The 15,235-nt window shown below is 45.7% G+C and overlaps 1 pseudogene; it reads left to right on the top strand.

The window, feature by feature from the left end:
* Positions 1 to 253: 253 nt before the first annotated feature.
* On the top strand, positions 254 to 9,370 carry LOC146199840 (uncharacterized; annotated as a pseudogene).
* The last annotated feature ends 5,865 nt before the right edge of the window (positions 9,371 to 15,235 follow it).

The following is a 15,235-nucleotide window of genomic DNA, read 5'->3' as shown; positions in this document are numbered from 1 at the left end:
CAACCCACTTTAAACTAGTCTGAGCGAAAACCCGTTCTAAGGAACTGCTTATCTCACATCATAAGCCGTTTTAGAAGTTTTTTCGCTAATGAGTTTCTTTAAAACTTTTATTTTTGTAGCAAGGAGTCAGTAGATGATGGACGCCCGTGACTGCATGACTTTACCGACGCTTGCTGACAGAAGTGGTGCCTTTATGGATCGATTACGAGTCATATTTTTTTGCGTTCACGTGATCCACGGCCTCAGGCGCCTGATGCGCGACGACTGCATCCCGCCGGCAGCAAAACGAAAGGTGAGCATATCAAGTGTAAGCATAAAGGTTTTGTGACGTAAACTTTATTTTCATTTCAGAAAAAAGACAAGGACAGTAATGCACTAGATGAAGCATGCGATACACTGCAAGTGCCTGCCCAAAATGTAAGAACCTCTATTTCTTTTCTTCTGCCAGAGATAGTAAACGGGAAGCGTTGAAAAAAAGAATGTCTAAGAATGACCTAAATATGGTAGCATAAAACATTTCACTATTCATGTCCATTGTGAAGCTAGGTAGCTTAGCACCAGGGCTGAGCTACCTAAATGGACTAGCTCAGCTTGCAAATGCATGGCCACATACAGTTTTTTTTTGCCATGAGCACTGATTAGTGCAGTTCTGCATGTGTGTCTGGCAGCAACTAGATTTGCCATGATTATGAATGCTGTACGCTGCCTGTTCTTACGTTTGAAACATTAGCATCTGCTGCTTTCCACATTGCACTCACCCTTCAACGACCTGCCGCCATTCAATTGCCAACTGAGTAAGAACTTTTTACCTTTAGACTGCTCTTTGCATTGTATGACCTTCAGGAAATGAATTGCTTGTGCGCGGATTATTGTGCTGTCTTGACAGCTGCCTCCTAATAGCGAGGACATGGCCACACATCTGCTCCCAAACAACAGTGCAAGCGTGCATGCAGCTGCACACATTAACTCTGTCACACAGGCACAATTAGCGTGCCTTATTATTCATATTTTTAGGCCACTGCTTGTACTGCATCTGGAACAGCCGACTTGGCTTCTAGTAGGAATTTAAATGGAGTGGTGTGGTTTCTGTGCTGACTATTATCATACTGTAACACCTCATTTTTGCACTCTCCTCTCTACAGGTGTCCTCTGACACTGAGAAGGCTGCAGATCTTCTCCCAACCTTCGAGAGTAAATTTAGAATGCAGGCGGCTGCAAATGTTAACTTAATTGCCCCACAGGTACAATTAGTGTGTCTTGTGTTTATTTCTGGGCTGTAGCTTCTACTGCATCTCGAACAGCCGACCTGGCTTCTGGGTGGAACGTAAATGCAGTGGTGTGGTTTCTGTGTTTATATCAGTTCAGTCGTTCAGTCGTGTCCGACTCTTCGTGACCCTATGGACCATGTCACGCCACGCTTTCCGGTCTCTCACTATCTTCCTAACATCACATAACTTCATCTGCAGTGCCTCGAGGAGGCCATCTAACCGTCGCGTTCGTTGCCTACCCCTTCTCCGGCGACCCTCAACCTTTCCCAACATCAAATCTTTCTCCAGCGACTCCTCTCTTCTCATCAGATGACCAAAGTAGCTGAGCTTTAACTTTAGAATTTGACCCTCCAATGAGCAGTCAGGGTATATAGTCGACAATATTGACTGATTTGATCTTCTGGCAGTCCAAGGAACTCTCAAGGGTCTTCGCCAGCACCACAATTCAAACGCGTCAATTCTTCGGCGGTCAGCCTTTTTCACAGTCCAACTCTCGCATCCATACATCACAACTGGAAAGACCATAGCACGAGTTATACGGATCTTGGTTGGCAGACTAATGTCTCTGCTCTTTACTAGGCGGTCAAGGCTAACCATTGCTCTCTTTCCCAGAAGCAGGCGTCTCCTAATTTCATGGCTGCAGTCTCCTTCCGAGGCAATCTTGGAGCCCAAGAAGAGAAAATCTGTCACAGCTTCCAGTTCTTGTCCCTTGATGCTCCAGGACTTGATAGGGCAAGACGCCATGATCTTTGTCTTTTTAATGTTCAGTTTAAGCCCAAACTTCTCACTCTCTTCTTGTACGCGCATCAGAAGTCTCTTCAGTTCTGCTTTACTTTCTGCCATTAAAGTGGTATCATCCGCATATCTAAGGTTGTTGATACGTTTTCCAGCAATCTTCACTCCAGCTGAAGACTCGTCCAGACCGGCCTTCCTCATTAAGCACTCTGCCTATAGGTTAAATAGATAGGGCGACAGTATGCAGCCTTGCCTCACTCCTTTCTCAATCGGAAACCAATCAGTAAGACCATGCCCAGTTCTGACTGTGGCCTTTTGCCCTTCATACAGGTTCCTGAGGAGGCAGATGAGGTGAATTGGAACTCCCATCTCTTGGAGAGCTTGCCACAATCTGCTGTGATCTAAGCAGTCAAACGCTTTCGCATAATCAATAAAGCAGAAGTAGATGGGTTTCTGGAACTCTCTTCCTTTTTCCATGATCCAGCGAAGGTTGGCAACTTGGTCTCTAGTTCCTCTGCCCTTGCGAAACCCAGCTTGCACGTCCGGAAGCTCCCGATCCACATACTGCTGCAGCAAACCTTGGAGGATTTTCAACATCACCTTGCTAGCATGCGAAATAAGCGCGATCGTGCGGTAGCTGCAACTATCTTTGGCACTACCTTTCTTTGGAATGGGGATGTAAACTGACCTCCTCCAATCCTGTGGCCACTGCAGGGTTGTCCAAATCTTCTGACACAACGTAAGCAGAATGTTAACAGCGTCCTGGTTGAGGTTTTGAAGCAACTCAGCTGGAATGCCATCAATTCCGCTAGCTTTGTTCTTAGCAAGGCTGCTAAGGCCCATTCAACTTCACTCTTCAGGATGCCCGGCTCGAGATCAGTGATCACAACCGTCTTATGCTGGGTTTGCACATTCGGGTCCTTCTTGTACAGTTCTTCTGTGTATTCCTGCCACCTCTTCTTTATCTCTGCTGCTTCAGTGAGGTCCTTGCCTAGCACAGAAGATTCCTTTGATATCTCTGATTGTCTTATACAGAGCTCTTGTGTTCCTTAATTGGCTGTTGTCCTCAACTGCTTGGCACTGTATGTTCAGGAAGGCATTCTTATCTCTCCTTGCCATTTTCTGAAGCTCCGCATTGAGAACCCTGTATCTTTCTCTTTCCCCCATAACTTTTGCCATCCTCCTTTCCTCAGCTATTTGCAAAGCCTCTTCAGATAACCAGTTTGCTTTCTTGCATTTCTTTTGTTTTGGAACTACCTTAGTAGCAACTTCTTGTATTATATCACGAACATCGGTCCACATCTCTTCGGGCTCTTTGTCTTCTAGATCTAATTCTTGAAATCGATTCCTCACTTCCACAGCATATTCTAATGGAATTTGATCCAGATTATACCTGAAAGGCCTTCTAGTTTTCTGCGTTTTCCTCAATCGAAGCTTAATCTTGGCAACGAGAAGCTGATGATCGGTGCCACAATCGGCCCCAGGCCTTGTTTTTACTGCTTGTATAGCGCTTCTCCATCTCTGCCGGCAAATAATATAATCGATCTGAGTCCTGTACAGACCGTCCGGTGAAGTCCATGTGTACAGGCGCCTGTTGTGCTGTTGAAAATGAGTATTCGCTATGGTCAGGTTGTTTTCTTGACAAAACTCTACTAGCCTCTGCCCAGCTTCATTTGGCTCACCAAGACCGAACTTGCCTGTAACTCCGGATATTTCTTCACTCCCTACCCTAGCATTCCAGTCTCCTATGAGAAAAACGACGTCTGATGATGGGGTGCGGTCTAAAAGGCATTGTAGGTCCGCATAAAATCTCTCAACGTCAGCTTCTTCAGCAGTAGTGGTCGGTGCATAGACTTGGATAACTGTTATGTTGAAAGGGTGACCTTGGATCCGAAGTGAAATCATTCGGTCGTTTATATACATGCGTTTATATACATTTATAATATTGTAACAACTCATTCTTGCCCTCTCCTCTCTACAGGTGTCTTCCAACACTGAGGACACTGCAGATCTTCTCCCAGCCTCTGAGAACAATGTAAGAAAATTAATTTAGATGCATAGGCTTCAAACTGTATAATGCGAAAAAAGGCTCACAGGTCCTCTTTCGTTTGTTGACAGGTTACCATTTCAACAAACAGTCACCAAAATTAAGTATGTACTGATGAAAGGCTTACACCAAACTCATTAACGTTCTATGAATGTCTTAATTGGTTCTGCCATTTGCCACTGATACCTGGCACGGCCTGCCCATTAGGAATAAAGTGAATGTAAGTATTGTGAGCCTTCTGTGGACCTTCTTTCATTTGTACATGCCATCATCATCTTCTTTCATTTGTACATACCATCATCATCGTCCCGCGGCGCCGGCTCTGGCGCGTGCCTGGGTTGGTGACCGGATTAAAACGCTGGACAAGGCTTCGCTGTCCTTGCCGCCACGACCTCGCCGTCTTGACCTAGCCTTCTTCCACAAGTGGTGGAGGTGAGAATTGATCCCCTTGCTGTTTTGTGCCCTGCCTCTCGCTGGAGCTACGTTCCGGTCGCTGTTTACCGCCTGCCACCATCGTTATGTCTACCGAGAGCACCCAAGAATCGGCAGGACCCTCTACCTCGGCTGCACCACCCCCTCCGACTATGCCCGCACGACAACGCGACCCGCCGCTGTTCGCTGGTCGTCGCGACGAAGACGTCGATGACTGGCTGGACACCTATGAACGCTGCAGTAACTACAACCGGTGGGACGACGCTCTAAAATTTCTGAACGTTTCTTTCTACCTCATTGAGGTCGCCAGAACCTGGTTTATTAACCGCGAACCCCACACCACTAACTGGACAACATTCAAGCAGCAGTTCCGCCAATATTTCGCCGACCCAGCAGTTCGCACTGAGGTCGCGAAGAACAAGCTCGCCTCTCGCCTCCAAGGTCCCGATGAGTCGTACGCGTCTTACATAGAGGCCATACTTGCACTCTGCCGGCGTGTTAGTCCCACCATGCCGGAACCTGAACGCGTACACCACATCTTAAAAGGAATTAATTCTGTGGCTTATAATACCCTGATTGCCCAGAATCCTTCTACTGTTGACGCCATTATTGCGACCTGCCAACGCATCGACCAGCTGCAGTCCTCCCGATTGCAGCCCAGCATTGCTACAGGCCCGACCTATGCTGACCTGGATCTACGGGCACTAATTCGAGCCATCATCCGGGAGGAGCTCCAAGCCCTCAAGCCTGTCTGTCGACACGGGTGCGATCATTCTTCCGTACCTTCTAATGACGCCGGTCTACGCAACATCATTAAAGATGAGCTGGCAACAATCACGCGACCTATGCCGTCCGACCCTCCTGCACCCCGCCAAGCATCGACTTACGCGCACGTCGCAGCATCACCCCCTCCTTTTGTTCCGCCGCCCCAACTGGCATCGCCCTACAACCACATCAACGCCGTGACGACGGCTCAGCCTACGCCACACTATTACGCACCCTGGCGCCCCTCTCGCCCAGTGTGCTACTACTGTGGAATACGAGGACATATATCCCGCTTCTGCCGTCGCCGTATTCAGAACGAGCGGCGTGGTTATGACGCATTCGAAAGTGACGTACCCTCATATTATCAGCGACGACCTCCTATGTCCAGCCCACCTCGAAGATCATCTCCACCTCCAGAATCCTCGTCTGAGCCTCGTGGAACCCATGCGTCCCGACGTCGGTCCCTATCCCCATACCGCCGCTCAGTTTCCCCTCTCCGACCCGCAACAACTCTCCCTGTCCGCCATCCGGAAAACTAAGCGTTGCAGTTTCCGGAGGTCAAACTGCAGTCTGCGAACTTACCAAAAGTCCTCCAGATCGCCCGTATAATGTGATTTCTGTTTTCGCTGAAGGATTACCGGTAGAAGCATTAATTGATACAGGGGCTGCAATTTCTGTCATTCACGCTGATTTGTGCTACCGTTTGCGAAAAGTTACGACACCATATGATGGGCCTGAACTCCGTGGAGCCAATGACGTCCCTTTGCGCCCTTTAGCAAAGTGCACCGTACGAGTTGTTATTGACGGCGTCCGCCATCATGTGCAGTTTGCTGTGCTCTCTCCATGTGCGCATCTGATAATTTTTGGATGGGATTTTTTGTCAACCGCTTCGGCATTAATTTCTTGTGGCGACCGTGTTATCCATATGACAGAAAGCGATTTTTCATCTGAAGTTTCTGAACGACATCATCCCCTCGTTGCCGCCGCTGATACTGTTCTGCCTCCTCAGTGCGAAAAACTGCTTACCGTTGTTTCTGACCACATCGCTGACGGGGACGTACTCATCGCACCATCTTATCGTCATCTTGAACGCGGTATCGCCTTCCCGTCTAGTCTTGTGAGGTTCTGCAACGGCTCAGCGACAGTAGCGGCCACTAACACTTCACGTGAATCCCTCGTGCTCCGAAAAGGAACTTCTCTCCCCTGCAAGGTGGATGTTCAACCTTTGTCCTTGATGGTGCTCACCGCCCCTCAGCCTCAGCACCGTGTTTCGACAGACGTCTCTCTTTCTGTTCTCACAAAGACTATTAATCCTAACCTCGCACCGAACCAACGCCAAGAACTGCTGACATTGCTTCGACAACACCAAGCCATTTTTGATGCCACTTCCCCACCACTGGGACGGACTAGTGTTGCGCACCATCGCATCATTACTGAAGGTAACTCTATCGTTCGCCGACGACCTTATCGAGTTTCCCTCTCTGAACGAAAGGTAATTGAAGAAAATGTAAATGACATGCTCCATCGCAATATTATTCGTCCCTCGACAAGTCCATGGTCCTCCCCAGTAGTGTTAGTTAAAAAAAAGGACGGCTCGGTACGCTTTTGTGTTGATTACCGCGCACTCAACAAAATTACCCGCAAAGATGTATACCCAATGCCAAGAATTGATGACGCCCTTGACTCTCTCCAAGGCGCCGAATATTTCTCGACTTTGGACCTCCGCTCGGGTTATTGGCAAATACCTATGCACGAGGACGATAAAGAAAAAACCGCTTTCGCAACTCCCGATGGCCTTTACGAATTTAATGTTATGCCTTTCGGACTTTGTAACGCACCAGCGACATTTGAAAGGATGATCGATACTGTGCTTCGTGGCCTAAAATGGAGAACCTGTTTATGCTACTTGGATGACATTGTCATCTTTTCGTCAACTTTTAACGACCATCTCACGCGCCTGAATGAGGTCCTCACGTGTCTCGCTTCAGCGGGCCTTCAGCTCAACACCAAGAAGTGCCACTTTGCACAGAAGGAAATTAAAATATTGGGACATCTAGTCAGCCATGACGGCATTCGTCCAGACCCTGAAAAAATTATCGCGGTCTTGAAATTTGCACAAATGAAAGAAGGTCCACAGAAGGCTCACAGTATGTACGCAGTCACTGAGCCTAGTAGCATGCGGAGGATTCTAGGCACATATACACTAATTTCTTTTTTCTCAGGATGGTGTTCCTGTTCATCAGACTATTTAAAGCAGTTCATACAGCAGTGAACTAAATGTAAGCTCATATGATTTCCAAATTTATCAACCTGGCTGCAAATGAGACAAAAATCACTATTTGTTCAATTTTATGAAAGGTGGCTGCTGTGTCAGCTGGTATGCTGCTTTCGGATGATGAAGACGTGAGTGGGCATGCAGGTCTTTCAATACATCATCTCGACATGCAGCAGATGCTAAATTGGTGTATTTTGTGTGCTAACAGGTGGCAGCAGACCAAAGAAACGTGCCAGATAAAAAAAAACAAGAAAGGTACTCCTGTTTTCCTAACTTCAAATGTGGCCTCAAAAATAACTCAAATGTGACTAGGCTAAATTTTTTTATTGCAGGTCGAAACAAAAGAAAACTCTACACAATGGGAGACAACATCAACTGACCACACATATGCATCAACGAATCACTGTTTAAGCATTTCGTTTGCCATTAAAGGTATTTGTTCCCAATACCTGACACCAGAGGACATACTCTTCTGCACAGGAGTTTCAACCGCAGTATTTGACAAACATGTTAAACAGCAAGCGATGGACGCTAAAGTTTCGATGACTAAGTCTCAAAGAGCGGCTACTCTTGACGCTCATGAAGCTTAGGCTTGGTCTGATCTGTGCAGACCTTGCAAGGAGATTTGAGATTTCTGTGGCAAGTGTGTCATAAATGTTCACAAATATGCTTCACCATTTGGAGAACATAATGAAAGATGTAGTGGTTTCGCTTCCAAGAACAGCTATTTATGACAGCATGCCGCAAAGCTTCAACAAAAGTGGTTATGGTCGCACCACATCCATCTTTGATTGTACGGAGGTGCTGCTCCGAAGGCCCAGGAAGTTGCTCGCTAGAGCGCAGAGCTATAGCTCATACAAAGACTCCAACACAGTGAAATTTCTAACTGTTATAGCCCCCAATGGCTTTTTTATTTTTGTGTCAGATGTGTATGGCGGAAAGGCCTCGGACAAGCATATTGTGAGAACATGCGGCGTCACAGATTACCTCCTTCCAGGGAACCACATTATGGTCGAAAGAGGCTTTAAGCTCGAGCCTCACCTTGCAGCACGAGGCATGAACATGAACACACCAGCCTTCACCAGAAGTTTGTATTTCAAGTTTACAAAAGAACACATTACTTTCTTTTTTCTTAAGCTCAAAGGGGTTTTATCTTCACTTTAAGGAAAGACCCAACTTTCCGATGAGGAAGTAACAAGCGCAAGGAGGACAGCGTCAGTGCGAATACACGTAGAAAGAGCGATAAATAGGAGAAAAACTTATCGAATCTTCAAGCATGCTCTGGCAATTAAGTTCAGGAAGCACATAAACAGAATTGTTTTTGTGTGCGCCGGGCTCTCCAACATCAGGGGTCATTTAATTAAAAAAGATGAATAAAATAGACGTACACACCTTTATCACAGTAGTCCCATTTGAAGCCAAACATATACATAGCATACTAATATGAAACATTTATAAGACACTGTACAGTGATGTTGATTTCCGAACTGGTACAAGGAACTCAGCTTATTAAAATGACTGCTGCATCACTGATCAAGCTGCTGTTACAGCCTGGGAAGCACTACCTTTTCAAAAAGCTCTTTAGAGCCTTTACATGTGTGTCCATAAATAGATCCTCTTTCTGCACACCAAGCAACATACCTCCGTTGGCCCCATGCAGATGAAGAAACCATGTATTACACTGTCTGTTCTTCTGTTGCTGCTTCGATATCCATGGATGCGGCAATTAATTCTCAGCTGCTGTAGCACACTGTGCTGACGTTCTTGGCCAGCTGCAATCATACTGCACAGGTTGAAATAGCAAGGGGGCCTGTCCAGCATTATCTCGAATCCAGCCACATGTTCTGAACTATTTCTGGCACCAGCTGCTTTTGCGGCCACCTAAACAAGAAAAAAAAGAAGAAACATGTGAATAAACCCTTTTCTGTGACTAGAAAATAAAGGGTTCATTTTCTTTGTGCAAAAAAAAAAACGAGAAAGGGACATAAAGACTGTGCCTGCTTGCAACTGAATTATTGAAGTTGCTTCTGCGTTCTGTGAAAGGCACAACTTGCCAAGACGCAGCTGCAGCCTGAAGGTTTCAGAAGACTGTCCGACGTTATGTTTTGAATATTTTTATGTTGAAGTGGTCAGTCACCACAGCAGTGTAGCAAAGTATGGTTCTACAAACTTGCTTCAGTCATGTAGACTAACAATTACTTTGCAGCCAGTCTTTTAGATTGAGGCAGCTGACCTAAGCATACAAACATAAAAAGCATATCGTAAGGCAACAAAGTGAAGATACCTGATGTGTGCATTTTTTCTACAACTGTAGCATTGACAATTTTGTTGTTATTATTAGGTTTCAGAGCTTTCTGGCCACAAACATGAATTTTTTTCATGTAATTCTTTATAAATACACAAGATGCAAGTCTAACAATAACCAAAGCTGGTTCGACATTTCTTTTTGTGCCTCGGTTCCATGCTGTTGCGACTCTGTGTATGTGTGTCCAGTGAGGCCATGTTGCACAGCTATGTCAACTTTCCACAACAGCGAATTAGTATGGTTGAACACATGTGCCTTCCCTGCCATGCAATTGCAGCCGGCTGTCAAGACTTGTTCCGCTGCTTTGACGCAGGCCCAGGCTAGCCATGGCGTTTTGTTAATCGCCTGCAATTGCCGCCCTTCTGCTTTGAGGCACACAATGTCTTCGCTCATTTGGTAGCAGAGAACTTGCCACTCTGCATGTAATTATATGTCAAGGTCAAGGCTCTTGAATGCTTCGGCCTCCCTGAGGTCACGGGCTTTAGTTTTGATTAGGTAACAAACAATGTGGCCGCTTGCCAGATTTGGCCATAACTTCGTGTCATCATACCATTTGTCTTGAAGGCTTGGGTGGGTATAGGTGCAGCCGCCTAAAAAAAGCAGCACGCAGAGAACATAAGAAGACGAAAAAGCACAGTATTGCATGAATGAAACTGGTACCATGAATATTTGGCTGAGATAAAATGAAGGTAACATGTGGCAACAGCACCAGAATGATGTAAGACATGGTCAAAATGATAAATTATGTCATTCACTGCAGCCTTGCCTTGGCTGAAGGCCGATCAGATGCAATTAATACAAAAAAGTTGACCTCCTCGCTGAGAGTAGGTATAAGCATGAAATGGATTAAAGGGAAGGCCTACCATTCTCAAGGGCATCTTATTTCTGCTTTGGCACATATCTTCTCTCGCGGCACAGCTGAGGTGACCACCGAGAAGTGATAGTCCACCTCATTACCCTTCTCAAATTTTTCTCTGCATACTATGAACTAATGAATGATAAGCAAACCGCAATAAAATTGGTAGCTATCTGGCACTAAGTGTACGGTGCCTTTTTATTTATCTGCTTTCATGTTGGACTTTACTACGTACAAGCTGAGAGCCAGTGCTCTGCAACGGGCTTGTTGTTCAGCAACCTATGTTTCCGGGCTGGTTCGTTTTACATTTCTAAACTGCCAACGATAGGGCGGTGCATGCAAAAAGCAAAGATTCCATGCAGAGTCTTGTCTTTTTCAATTAAAAACAGTCCTGTTTAGTTTATTACTTCGAGGGAAAAATGCATAGGCAAGTTCCCCGCTGCTGTACCACCCAGGAACTGGATGACGGTGACAGCGGGGTAGAGTATCTTGTTGCAATAACCACTCGGTTAGAACATGGTTACTGCCACGCGGCTAATCAGTCAATTTTCGCTGTTGTTGCAGCGGGTGGGAGGTATCGAGTGCTTCAGTAATCGTACAGGCGAACGTAATTTGCCAACCCGACGGAGCGGCTGGCTGTGCTGCCCATTCTGGAGACGTTTTCCCGTCGGCATGCCACAGCTTTCTCATTCTGGTTCAGGGCCACCACATCGCTTCGAAAACGAAAGATGAAAGTATTTCATATCAACAAAACAGCCCTGTGTTGCAGTCGCGCATGTCAAAGAAACCGGCGATACGAGCGCATTTGCACAACAGTTATGAACACGCAACAGACAGCAGGCTTGCTTTCGTAAACGGAATAACGCTCCACTGTGAAACCCACCTCTCGGTACAATATTACTCAAGAACTTCAGTATATGCGAAATGAGTGGTGCTGACGATAGTTGAGCAGATTCGAAGGCAAAGGGCTATCTATAAATTGGCTCGTATTCGCGCTTAGGCCGACGCGCGCTGCACAAGTATTCGAACTCAGGCAATTCGTTTAAACGTGCTATTACAGCGACTGCAACGAATGTAAAAAAAGGGGAATATCTAGAAGAACGACTGCCGTTGTTGATTTTCAACGCACCGTGATATTTATTTATGGAAACCAATCACCAATGCTGATCATAGGCTTCGTCGATGCCTGCTGCTCGCCTCCTCCCGGACGATTACAGCGGGTGCTTGTGGCCCCCAACGCCAGACATACACGCAGATATAGGCAGAGCGAATCCCGATATTAAATGTTTGCACCCCGGAGCAAGACAGGAATCGGAAGACGCAACGCGAAACCACAGAAAACACAGCAGGTAGCTTTCAGGTATGTCTCTAAAGGCTTCTTTATCAGTCCAAGATGGCGCCGACGCTAGGCGGCGCTAAAGCAGGCGAAGCTATGAAAACATGGCGGCACCCAGGTATCGAAACTAAAATCGTGTTAGCACTGATATACATTCTACAACTGCAGCAGTTTCCATTGTGAGCAGGAATACTAGATCAAGCTGCTGTATATGTTCTCTTTTTCTACCTGCAACCAGGCCGTGGCAAGCACATTAACTGAAAACTTCTTATGGAATATATTGTTCACTGTGGACCATAAAAGCTTAATCCCAGGTCTTCTGGAGTGGCGTGCGAGTAACCGAAGGGCTAGATTTTAAACAACATATCGTCACATCATTTGATATCTCCCACTTTCCTCATTTTTGCACGTGTATTAATGCTTCGATCTACATCAATTTTAGCAAGGTCACAAGATGCTGTAAACTGTACTTTGATTCTTTTTTAGTTTTTAGATTCATTCCCGAAATATTCGACCGAGCAAGACCGCGCGTTAGCCTGGTATCTCTACTGATCTCGCATTGCAAGGTAGTGTTCGAAGGTCGAACTCTTTCTGTTTCCTTCGGGACGAAAATTAGTCTGCAGATTGCGCAGCTACTGAATTAATTTAATAAGAAGCATGCACTAGCTCGAAGAAATCACCCGTGCCCAGATAATTCTGCACTAAGAATTATTTCCTCACGCGAAGAAAAAAAAACTCTACTTTTGTCCTGGCAGCATTGCAGTACGGAGGGTTTTTTTAAAGCTCGGGTTTTGGGAATCTGATAATAGTGTGAATAAAAATTGGGCTTGACTAAGCTCAGCTAGACCAGGATATACGTAGGGAAAACAAGTGTACCTGGCGCTGGGGTGCCTACTCCTCTCCAAATCAATCTAATCCCATCCAATCCAGTGTAATTCGATCTAGTCCAATCAAGTACCGTTCATTGCAGTGAAACACAAACCAGTCTCCAATCCAATCCAAACCAGTCTATTGTAGTCCAATTTTATCCAGTCAAATCTAATCTAGTCCAATCCAATCCTGTCCATTACTCAGTACACGCTCGCCTGAAATGTGCCGCTGACAAGCCTATCATCATCGTTACTATCATCCTCACGCTAGAGAAGAGATAAGATGCGCTACACACTGCTAGCAGGAGAATTACCGACGAAGCGGGTTTTATCTGATGAAAAAGCGTATACTAGGTCCAGAGAGATATTAAAGACATTTAGTAGAGAGTACGCAGACATACGCTTAGAGACAGCGAACGCTGTAAAACAGCTTGTTTTGTTGTGCGCATGTGCCAAGAGCTATTTCAGCTCGAGCATTCACGTACGACGGCGTCAGTGTCATTTTTCGAATTTAGCGGGAGCGCTCTCGCTGACGCGAGGAAAAATAGCGTCGTCAACATGGCGGCACCCAAGTCAGCCGCCTGGGAGAGAATCGTCAATGTTATTTAGTTTTTGTCCTTTTCACTGCCTTTAAATTATGCAAATGACATTCGCTTTAGTTCCTCTGGACGATAGCAGAACGAATGAGGGATAAACGTGTCCTAGTTTTGATTCTGTACGACGACTCAGCCATTCCTAACCCTTACACAGGGCATCGTTTTGTTGGCATGGCAGCGCAATTAATATTATTAGTTATTTAAAACTTTATTACCGCCGATACCGGAGGTTCCCCTACTCCCCCACCTAGGTGCGCAGACCATGTGTGGATTGCCTTGAATTGGGTACCGACCCGGAGTGACGTGGCTGGATTTGGCTTCGGAGCAAAAAAAAAAAGAAAGCCCTAATGTATTTTTTTTACTATAGATGTCCCACAGCAGTTTACATTCGTGTTTTCGTACGGCCAACAAAAAGCGCTATACTAGAAGTATCTATTAGATGTTGATTATAATGCCGCGATAGCACAGGACCAGAATAGTATTAAAACTGCTTCTGAAAAACACTATACACAATTGTCTCTTCAGTCATCGAACCCCGGATAAGCCAAGATTCCAAGATTATTTCATCTGTGTTATGCCAACTTTAAACCAAAATATCACAATCAAGCTCGAAAGAGAGATTTGCCTTCGTGGTGTGGAAAAACCGTTTGAATATTTAAATCCCCGCAAATCAGAGGGTCCGGATGGTCTGGGTGCTGCCTTCCACAAGGAGTTCAAGAATGGAATGATTATAGCCTTACAAAGGGTAGTGTAATCCTTTGAGCGCAAGTCTCTACCGTCGTTGTTCACCCATGCCTACACGGTTTAATACCCAAAAGCAAGGACGAAGTTAGCCTGCGCAGTGTTACAAGTTATATGCCCATCTTGTTGACAAATGTCGACAACAAAGCTAAATGAAAGTGTTGGAAAGAAGCCTCCAATCAGTAATGAAGGATTTATTCGGGCCCCATCAGTCATGCGGTATAAAGGGCAGAACTGCAGAACTGCAAATACAAAAATTCACTTTGATAGAAGCGTATTAGAACTTCGTGGCAATAATCTCGTAAGGGTTGCCATGCTCAGGTTGATTTAGTTAAGGCCTTTGACAAAGTTCAGCACGAAAAGTTTTTTCTTTTGCTGAATCATGTAGGTCTGGGTACCATCATATGCGAAGGAGTCAAACTGGCTTATATGAATTGCATCACAAACTTGATCATAAATCACGAATTAACGAGATGTATAAACGTTCTCTCTTCTATAGTTCGACAAGGTTGGCCCCTTTCACCGTTGCTCTTCGCGCTTTTTTTTTTTGGAGCCACTGTGTGTAAAGATTTTGCACAGCGATGAGATAAGGGTTTTTGGCCTACAAACATGCGAGGTCCGAGTACTAGCTTATGCGAATGATGTCGCCTTTTTTGCACGAGACAGGGAAAGCATCACGGCTCTGCTATAAATAACACAAGAATACCGTGACGAAAGCGGCACCATGCTGAATTTATCTAAGTGTGTGGGACAGTGGCATGGCCCGAGGAATAAAGACACTAGCCGTTTTTAAGGAAGTCGAAGGGCCTACCACAACGAGCACTTGTCTCGGAGTACCACTTGACTGCTGTCGAGAAAGCTGCTCGACTTGACGCAGAAGGAAGTTGAGATGAAAGAGATGACTCCGTGGGGTGGCCGTACCTTGTCGGTGTTCAGACGGGCTGCAATCTTCAATGTAATTCTTGTTGCAAAAATAGTGTATATTTTACGAGCCCTATATTGGACGCGAG

The sequence above is a fragment of the Amblyomma maculatum genome, chromosome 2 (genome assembly GCF_055883805.1).
Source record: "Amblyomma maculatum isolate TAMU_Amacu chromosome 2, ASM5588380v1, whole genome shotgun sequence".
In the NCBI taxonomy this organism is placed as follows: Eukaryota; Metazoa; Arthropoda; class Arachnida; order Ixodida; family Ixodidae; genus Amblyomma; species Amblyomma maculatum.
This window is presented reverse-complemented; position numbering and strand designations above follow the sequence as displayed.